The 8,730-nt window shown below is 37.3% G+C and overlaps 1 long non-coding RNA gene across 1 annotated transcript; it reads right to left on the bottom strand.

Moving 5' to 3' along the window:
* Positions 1-601: 601 nt before the first annotated feature.
* On the bottom strand, positions 602-2,111 carry LOC124876460. Its single transcript, XR_007040312.1, has 4 exons — positions 1,980-2,111; positions 1,200-1,287; positions 762-1,098; positions 602-678 (listed from the first exon to the last, which is right to left on the bottom strand). It is a non-coding gene; the product is annotated as an uncharacterized LOC124876460 (long non-coding RNA).
* Between the last annotated feature and the right edge of the window lie 6,619 nt (positions 2,112-8,730).

Raw genomic sequence — 8,730 nt, 5'->3', positions numbered from 1 at the left:
GTGAATCATATTGAACAATACCTTGACATAGAAATTTTGACTTTTCTTCCAGGACATCACACACCTTTGTCTTGTAATTTTCAAGGTTTAATAGTTCAAAAGGATTGAAGAAAATATAGATAGTTCCAGATTCTTGACCTGACCGGAACATTGTACCTTGTTTTACTGACTTCAGTAAAACAAGAACAGCATAATGATGTTTGCCATTTTATACAAGTTCAAATTTTTGGTAACTTTTACTCAACATGTTTAAACGTTTACATGGTTATTACTTACTAAAATAATCAAACATCTGGATAAGAAACAACTACATAAAAAGGTATCTACACATGGTGGAGCTACAGTGATCATACTTTTAATCCTTTAACTGTTAATGGGTATTTCATGTTTGAGGTCCAAAACCTTTAACACTAATTGGATCACATCAGCACAAGATCTAATCAATCTAAAACATTGGCAGTTAAACCCAAAATTTATACAAAATGTGCAAAGAGCTACAAGTTATTTTACCGTATTGTACTGTAATAAGATCTTGTGCCACTGTCATAATGTTGGCTTTGCCGACTCTGAGGGTGGACACCAATATGGAGACAGAACAACAGTTTAAAAGTTTATTTGTAAAATGTACAAAACTAGGTAGAATACAGACTGGATCTGCCGGAGGGATCTGGATTGGCACTAAAGAGGAGGAGAGGAGAGAGGTTATTGTTGTTCGGAGAACGTTGTGGAGAGTAGTACAGGATAAGGTTGAGGTAGCTTACTGTTTGGTGGTGGATGATGGCTTGTTAGAGGTGGCAAGTCTGCCCCACAGAGGTTGAGTGTGGCAGGAGTATAATGGAGACTCAGTGCTGACATTCTCGCTTTGTGTTTCTTAAGCGGCAGTGCTTCAGCTGAGCACGCGGTGTTAGAGGATAGACAAGCAGGTGAGCAGTGTTTTGGTGTTTCCACAAGGTGATCTCAGAGCTGCAGGGCTGGAGGGAGGTAGGAAAGAAAGGGAGACTCAAGATCGGAGCGGCAGGGAGTCTTTTCCAGAACTCGCCAGGCCAGAGCATGGATACAGAGCTTGGAATCCAGGACACTGTCACAGAGTGATCAGATCTGTAAAGTAGGACAAGAAACTCGATTAGAGCAGGCTTAAGAAAAGCAGTGAACTACAGCCCATGATAAGGTTACCACACTGGCAGAGACAAAGGGCTGACATCTTCCCCAAGTTCGTGCTACTCAAGAAACCCCAGTGATTTGGCTCAACGAGAAACACCTGTTGCAGCTGCATCTACCAGTCACATTCTGCAGGTGGAGAGAAACACAGCACAAGCACATAAAAACCTGCACACAGACACTGTGGAATGACAGCCACAGGATTTTGTTAATAGTGACATGAGGATATCTTAGAAATGTGTGCACCAAAAAACAGCTAAAGCAACAAAGGTAATCATATAAAGCTTGACATTGTCTTATATCTCTTGGCTTATCTAAATGATGACTAAAATGCGATGCATCATTTAATTATGACAGCCCTCACCTTTGAAAAGGGCAGTTTGGTTGTTTTTAGAAAAAACTAAAGACACATCTATTTATCTACTTGTTTGAACTGTTAATTAAAACCAGCACAAAAATTAAGAACAGTTTTTGGGAATTTTCTGTGTTGTAATAATGCTTCTTGGCAGTTCATTTTGGAAAGCCTATTTATTTAACTTTAAATGGTGACACATTTGTAAGAAATGTAGCAGAGTTAAATATGAAACATTTCCAAAACCTCTATTAATATTTTAAGAATTAATTTTTATTTTAGTTAATTTTTAAGGGTATTGTCTATTTGTTTATCTCAATAATACCGAATACCATTGAATACTGAAAATGTATATTGCTTAATGTCATGGAGTAACCCATGCCTTCAGATCAGTATCTTGCACACAATCTAGACAAACAACCAATGATTACACAATTCTTTGTATTTTTGTTACATCTGGCCAACTTACAGAATTGGTGCTTTGCTTGTGTTGTACTCTACCGTGAATGTAATGATTCTGATGGCTTTTTAATCATTGCATGATAATATGAAGTATTACCAGGTATGACGTTTTGTTTGTTTTCAGGTGCCTTTTCAAGGCAGAATGGCAAACCAGAAGAGGTGACCTCCAAAGCCTTCAATAGACAGGCTGATTATGGGATGTTCCATTCGTGGTGCTCTGCCAAGGGGTGTCTGTGTGTGCCAGACCATTTAAAAATAATAATAATAATGCATGCATACTTAACCAACCAATGTAATGACATCACGGTTGTATTAATTGATCTGGGTATTGCTAAATAGTCTGTGTGGTTTGATTGTTTGTCATTTTGTTATGATGATTTGAACTGCAATTAATGGTGGTATGTCTTGTAAAAGATGCTTCTAGCATAAAGTCTGGAGTTGAAACTTCCACAAGAGGGTTGTCCAATTTGAGCCTCAAGAGGCACACAGCGCTAGATCCCCATAGCCCCCTGGCTAGAGCTGTTTAGTAATTTTATTATGAATTCAGTTGATTAGTTTTAATTTCTTTTCCTTCAAACAGTTATAATTTTTGTAAATATATTTTCTCTACAACCCATACTCTGCTCAATGCCCTTTCACTTGCTGGGGAGAAATAAAAAATCAAGGACCAGCAGAAGTAAGAAGTCTGTGAGTCCTTCCAATGCTTGGCCAAATCCTACACTTTTTTTTTTTCTAATCTAAAATCTTTGTTTTCTTAGTTTCTCATCACCCACACAGTTAAGATTTGTTGTGTGTATTATCTTGTTTTATTTGTGTTTTTGTTTGATTAGTTTGATATCTTAATCTCTTTAAAGCATATTGAGTTACAGTTGTCTCTATCAAAACTGGGTGGACACTGTCATTCGCTCTGAATTTGTCCTGCAGTATAATACAAGCTAATTCAGGATATGGGTTATTTTTCTGTTCTACAGGTCCTTCTCAAAATATTAGCATATTGTGATAAAGTTCATTATTTTCCATAATGTCATGATGAAAATTATTGGTCGGATGAAATATGCTAATTTTGTGAGATAGGAATTTTGGGTTTTCATGAGCTGTATGCCAAAATCATCCGTATTAAGACAATAAAAGACCTGAAATATTTCAGTTTGTGTGCAATGAATCTAAAATATATGAATGTTAAATTTTCATCATGACATTATGGAAAATAATAAACTTTATCACAATATGCTAATATTTTGAGAAGGACCTGTATACACCACAAGGAAACTCCTACTACATGTATGTTAATGCTCCAAAGGTTCAGAGCTTTATTTTTATTTTAGCCAATTACACAATACTGGATAGATTTCATGTTGAGGCTGATTGGTGTATAAATAGTCCTATGAACCTATGTTTAAGCCATGGATGTTGTCGCATGGTTTAACAATGTTTTACACATTCATGATTTTTGTCATCAATATAAAAGCTTTGCTATATAAAACACAGCTGTCATTTCAATCCAATGTTGATGGCTCTGAACAAGAAGCCACAGAACAGACCTGGCAGATATCCATTTAGCAAAGCCTTTTATCTGAATCCAATCAGCTATAATTGCCTCCTCCTTGCAGATCAACCACCTATATAGAGAAAAGAACCTTAAAACACCCAATCTGCTGGAAGGATATATATTAATATATTTAAGTTAAATAGCTGCCAGAGATTAAACACTAAGCACACACATACACACAAAGAGGTCCACCTCCTCACACCCACTGCCACATAGAATCTTTTATAAACAACATGAGTCAGTCAGTTTGGCTTTTTATTGCCGCTGTAACTCTTCACAACCCCGTCCTTGGACTAGGCTCAGCGAAATTGCGCCTGCAGGAGGGAGAAAGATGGAAGCAAGTCCCAGTCAACAGCTAACCAGAAAATGACTGAGGAAGACTGACCAAGGGCTGTGTTTTTCCCTCGTAATTGGCTCAGTTTTAGATCCTAATACTTTCCACAGATGTTTGCCAGAGCCCTGAGCCATGAAACTGCAAACTGTGGAGGAATCTGCCCTCTGTAGTACTGCGTTCTTGTTTTCAGCTGCTTTAGGGTCTGTGTTGCTGTTTGTCATGATTGCATAGCACAGAATATTCTGTGAATCCAGCTTCACTTCAATTGCATGTAAAATAGAAGTTTAAAAATCTAGCATGTTACAAGCTTTCAATTGTTGATATAATACTGACTTTAAGTAGGGTCATTTCTTGTATAAGCTTACAATTGTAAAACATGTTCTTGCAAGATTTTAAAAATACTAAACTACTAATACAAATGTAAACATACTTGTTGGTACAATGAAACTTTTCTCCTGAAAAAGGATTACATTAAAAGCAACTTCTAATTTAGTATACCCGTATGCCTTTAGCATGTAATGCAGCAACAAATAAAATTGTGAAAAGAAATGATTTGATGTTAAGCGTTTAACCCCAATAATACCACAAAGCCCTTTAAGCTTGTCCTCAGCCATTCAGCCAATTTTAAAATAAACATATATGTAGTTTTGTACCATTGTCACCACCAACTAAACATGGACCAGGTAAAAGAAAGGAGAGCTGTAAGAGGAGCTCAGAAAGAGGACTTCTTATGAAAGGCTAGCTTCCTGTTCATGTGACCACAGTTGCCAATAAGAGTTCGACCTTATTCCTATAACCCATAATGTTTTGACTGAATTAGGTTCATGTTTTCCGGACTAACATCCATACATGTAAACAAATGGTTTCTTGCCAGGCAAATAGTGTATAAAACATGTAGAAGTATCATATTTTACACTTTCAATGGGATGATATAATCATAGCTACGTCCTAATATTTTATGGAATTGGAGGATGAGCTAAAGAAATTAATTTTGATCACCTATCTTAGCATATTTAGCTCTTTTGTCAACTCCACTTGTATGGTTGGAGAATGGAGGTATAAAAAAAAAATAAAATCTTTAATGTTCGGCCCTGAGCCATTACTTGGTGTTAAGAAAAAAAGAGGCACGTTTTCAGTTGTGGGCGACTACAATGAAACTTTTCAGCCACTAAGGAAAAACGTTATGTCTTGCACAAACCCAACACATCCCGTCACCCCAAGACAATCATGCTCACAGTAAAACGTGGTGGTGGCAGCATCATGCTGTGGGGATGTTTTCCTCAGCAGAATTTGGGAAACTGGTCAGAGTTGAGGAAAATATAGTGCTAAATACAACGATATTTAAAACCTGTGTCAGTCTGCCTGTAATTTGAGAATGGAACGCAGGTTCACCTTCCAGCAAGACAATGATCCAAAGCATACAGCTAAAGCAACACTTGAGTGATTTAAGGGGAAACGTTTAAATGTGTTGGAATGGCCTAGTCAAACTGCCACAAAAGACAGCTTTACAAAGTGCTGAGTTTAGGGGTTGTAAACAGTTTTGTTATTTTGTCCTATTTGTTGTTTCCTTCACAACAAAAAATAATACATCTTCAAAGTTGTAAGCATGTTCTGTAAATAAAATTGTACAAACTATTAATCCATTTTAATTCTAGGTTGTAAGGCAACTAAACCTGGAACATACCAAGGGGAGAGAATACTTGTGGAAATCGCTATATCTGCTGCAGGTATATCAACTGTTTATAATCACTTAACAGAACCTCAAAAAAACAACAAAACAAAAACTATCCCTTGTGTTCTGTTCTTTGTACATTTGGATGTATATGTGAAGAAACTTGTGCCTTCAGAAACTGAATTTGAATTGCTCAGACTGAATTTGTATTTGTGTAAGATGAATTTCATCAAACTGGAACTGAATAAAATGGTTTAAAACTGAATTTGTTTGCTTTGAAAATTGCGTTGCTTTGTATTGAAAATTCAGTTTCATTACTTTCACTTTCAGGTCTGAAATTCAATTTCAGTTCCAAAATTAAATTTTTTGTGTCACACATCCGGGTTCTTGAATCCACAGATTAATCAAACACAGATTTACTGATTCACAGATGCCATTCACTATTGCTGTGTCCAGATTCAGGACGGCATCCTTTTGAAGGATGCATTTATAGTGTCCGAACTACCGCACCCTGTTGGCGGTCAGACGCCTCAGAGCTCCTCCGGTACTTGGTCCCCATGAAGCGATCACACACTCTATCTAAAAACTATTAAAGTAACGACTCAACCAGTTTCTAACTTTTAGCTCTCTTTAATCTAAGTTAAGGCAGAGGAATGATTACAGAGATCAGCGCTGAGGCTCCCGTCTCGGACCGTCGCCATCTGTTAGAGGATGACGAAGAGCCTTGATAGAAGGTCACATGTAGTTTTATATCTGGCACTCCAATGCAATGGATGTGCCCTCCCTCAGTGATGATCAGTAGACTATGTGTCACCATTGTGGTGTCTATCTGTTAGATAGAGCCATTTGTACTTGTAATGTATGTTTATGAGCATTCTTATCCTATTGTAACAAAAGGGAAACATTAGAACTTATACTTTATTTCACTATAGTATAAATGGGAAAACAGCTATGAACATATTAATAAAGGTTATTTCTAACAGTAGGCCAATAAAGTCCTGGATGAGGCGACGAATGCTGTCTAATCTCCAAGGTTCCAACAAATGCGTCCTTCTTTTCCCCAGATTTGACGGATGGGTCCGGTGTATCCTCCATGGCCCACCCTATCCCATGATTCATTGCGGGTCGAAGTAGATTGTTCAAACGGATCAAGCAAAGGCTGGAGGAGAGAGAAAATCTGTGAATAAAATTGGATATATTGCACATTCTGTGACTCAACTGATCTTTAACAATGTTTTTAGATGAGAATTTAGTTGTGTAAACCTAAAATATCTGATCGGTTTATCAAGATATCGCTTAATTGCGATTGTTTGGTTTATTTATAATAATTATTATTATTGTAATTATGCTCTGAAAATAAAGTGATTTAAACTTTGTTCCTAAAGTTAATATGTTAGTGCTTAAGTTGTTGAAAGCTTTACAAATAAATTAAACAAATGGTATTTGTCATCAATGTATTTTATCTAGTGTTAGATTTTTATATCTATGAACACAAAAAATATTTTCAACATTTTAAATAGCTGAATAATGAACAAGATAATAAAACAATAACAGTTTAAAACAAAACAGCATTATAAGCGATCAGCAATATGTAAAATGGTAAATAAAAACCGTGTAGTTATTTACAGTAGAGACAGCGTTATTAACCTTCAGGCTCCATTTGTTCGTATTCACAGCTCTGTGCTTCATGCAAACATGGTTGCTAGTCAACAGAAGTTATGCTGAGGTAATGGCAATAGAAACGCAGACCAACATAACACCGGCAGCAAACTATGCTAATCTGGCATGTTTAGCTAATAGCTACAAGTAGCATAAGTGTTACTGTTTGACCATCATTTGTTTACATGACGCTTCTTGTATATGCTCATTTGACTTGGTGAAGGACATCCGCCAAGCTCATGTATGCTGCACTGCTGCAGCTCAACATGCCATAAAGGAAGTTTGACCTGATGTGAAACGTAAATCGATGAATCTGTGTTTGATTAATCTGTGGCTATCCTCAAGGACCCGGATGTGTGACACAAAAAACTGAATTTTGGAACTGAATTTGAATTACACACCTGAAAGTGAAAGTAGTCAAACTTAATTTTTAATACAACAAAATACTTTTTAAAAGCAAATAAATTCAGTTTCATACCATAAAATTCAGGGCTGCACGGTGGCGCAGTTGGTAGCACTGTTGCCTTGCAGCAAGAAGGTCCTGGGTTTGATTCCCAGCCAGGGGTCTTTCTGCATGGAGTTAGCATGTTCTCCCAGTGCATGCGTGGGTTCTAAGCGGGTACTCCGGCTTCCTCCCACAGTCCAAAGACATGCCTGTTAGGTTAATTGGTAACTCTAAATTGCCCTTAGGTGTATGAATGAGTGTGTGCGTGGTTGTTTGTGTGTTGCCCTGTGATGGACTGGCGACCTGTCCAGGGTGTACCCTGCCTCTTGCCCATAGACTGCTGGAGATAGGCACCAGCTCCCCCGTGACCCACTATGGAATAAGCGGTAGAAAATGACTGACTGACCATAAAATTCAGTTTAGTAAAATTCATTTTCAAACCAATGCATTTAATTTCAAATTACACAAATACAAATTCAGTCAGAGCAATTCAAATTCAGTTTCTGATGGCACAAGTTTCTTCCCATAGATGTATATCTGTTTGACTTTTCCTTTTGGTTTGGTAGTTTCTTTGCGTCTTGGTTCAGCTCCATCCATGGTAATCAGTCTCCCTCCCTCAGCTTTTCTGCTCTCCTGCCACAGCTGTTGCATGTTACTTCTGATTGCTGGTTTTCTTGTCATTTTCACCCTGCCTCTGTATTAAAGCTCACTTGTCTTTGTTCATTGCTGGATTCTTGCGTTTGACTGTCTGTTCCATGCCTGATTTCACTACCCGTTACCCCGCTTATGCTGTTCTCGTTGTGCAAGACCATTTTGCAAGTTCTCTTTTTTTAATATTAAAGAACCCTGTTCACTTCAGTCAGTCTCTGCATTTGAGTGCTCCACCAAACTAAAACATGACAGAAAATACGTTATTCTTTTCTCAGATACACAGATCAAAAGCTTATATGTCACTGTGTGCTACAGTAACAATTTAAATGGTATTGATATAGTTTTGACTGATATTTTTCTATTTCTGCTTCTCATTAGTTTATAAATTATTTGCTATAAAGCAAAAACAGCAGGTTCTCTCCAGCTAAGGAATCTTTCTTTCACTGTG

Source organism: Girardinichthys multiradiatus, chromosome 1, assembly GCF_021462225.1.
Source record: "Girardinichthys multiradiatus isolate DD_20200921_A chromosome 1, DD_fGirMul_XY1, whole genome shotgun sequence".
NCBI classification, from domain to species: Eukaryota; Metazoa; Chordata; class Actinopteri; order Cyprinodontiformes; family Goodeidae; genus Girardinichthys; species Girardinichthys multiradiatus.
The sequence above is the reverse complement of the archived record's forward strand: the minus strand, read 5'-3'. Positions and strand labels throughout refer to the sequence as shown.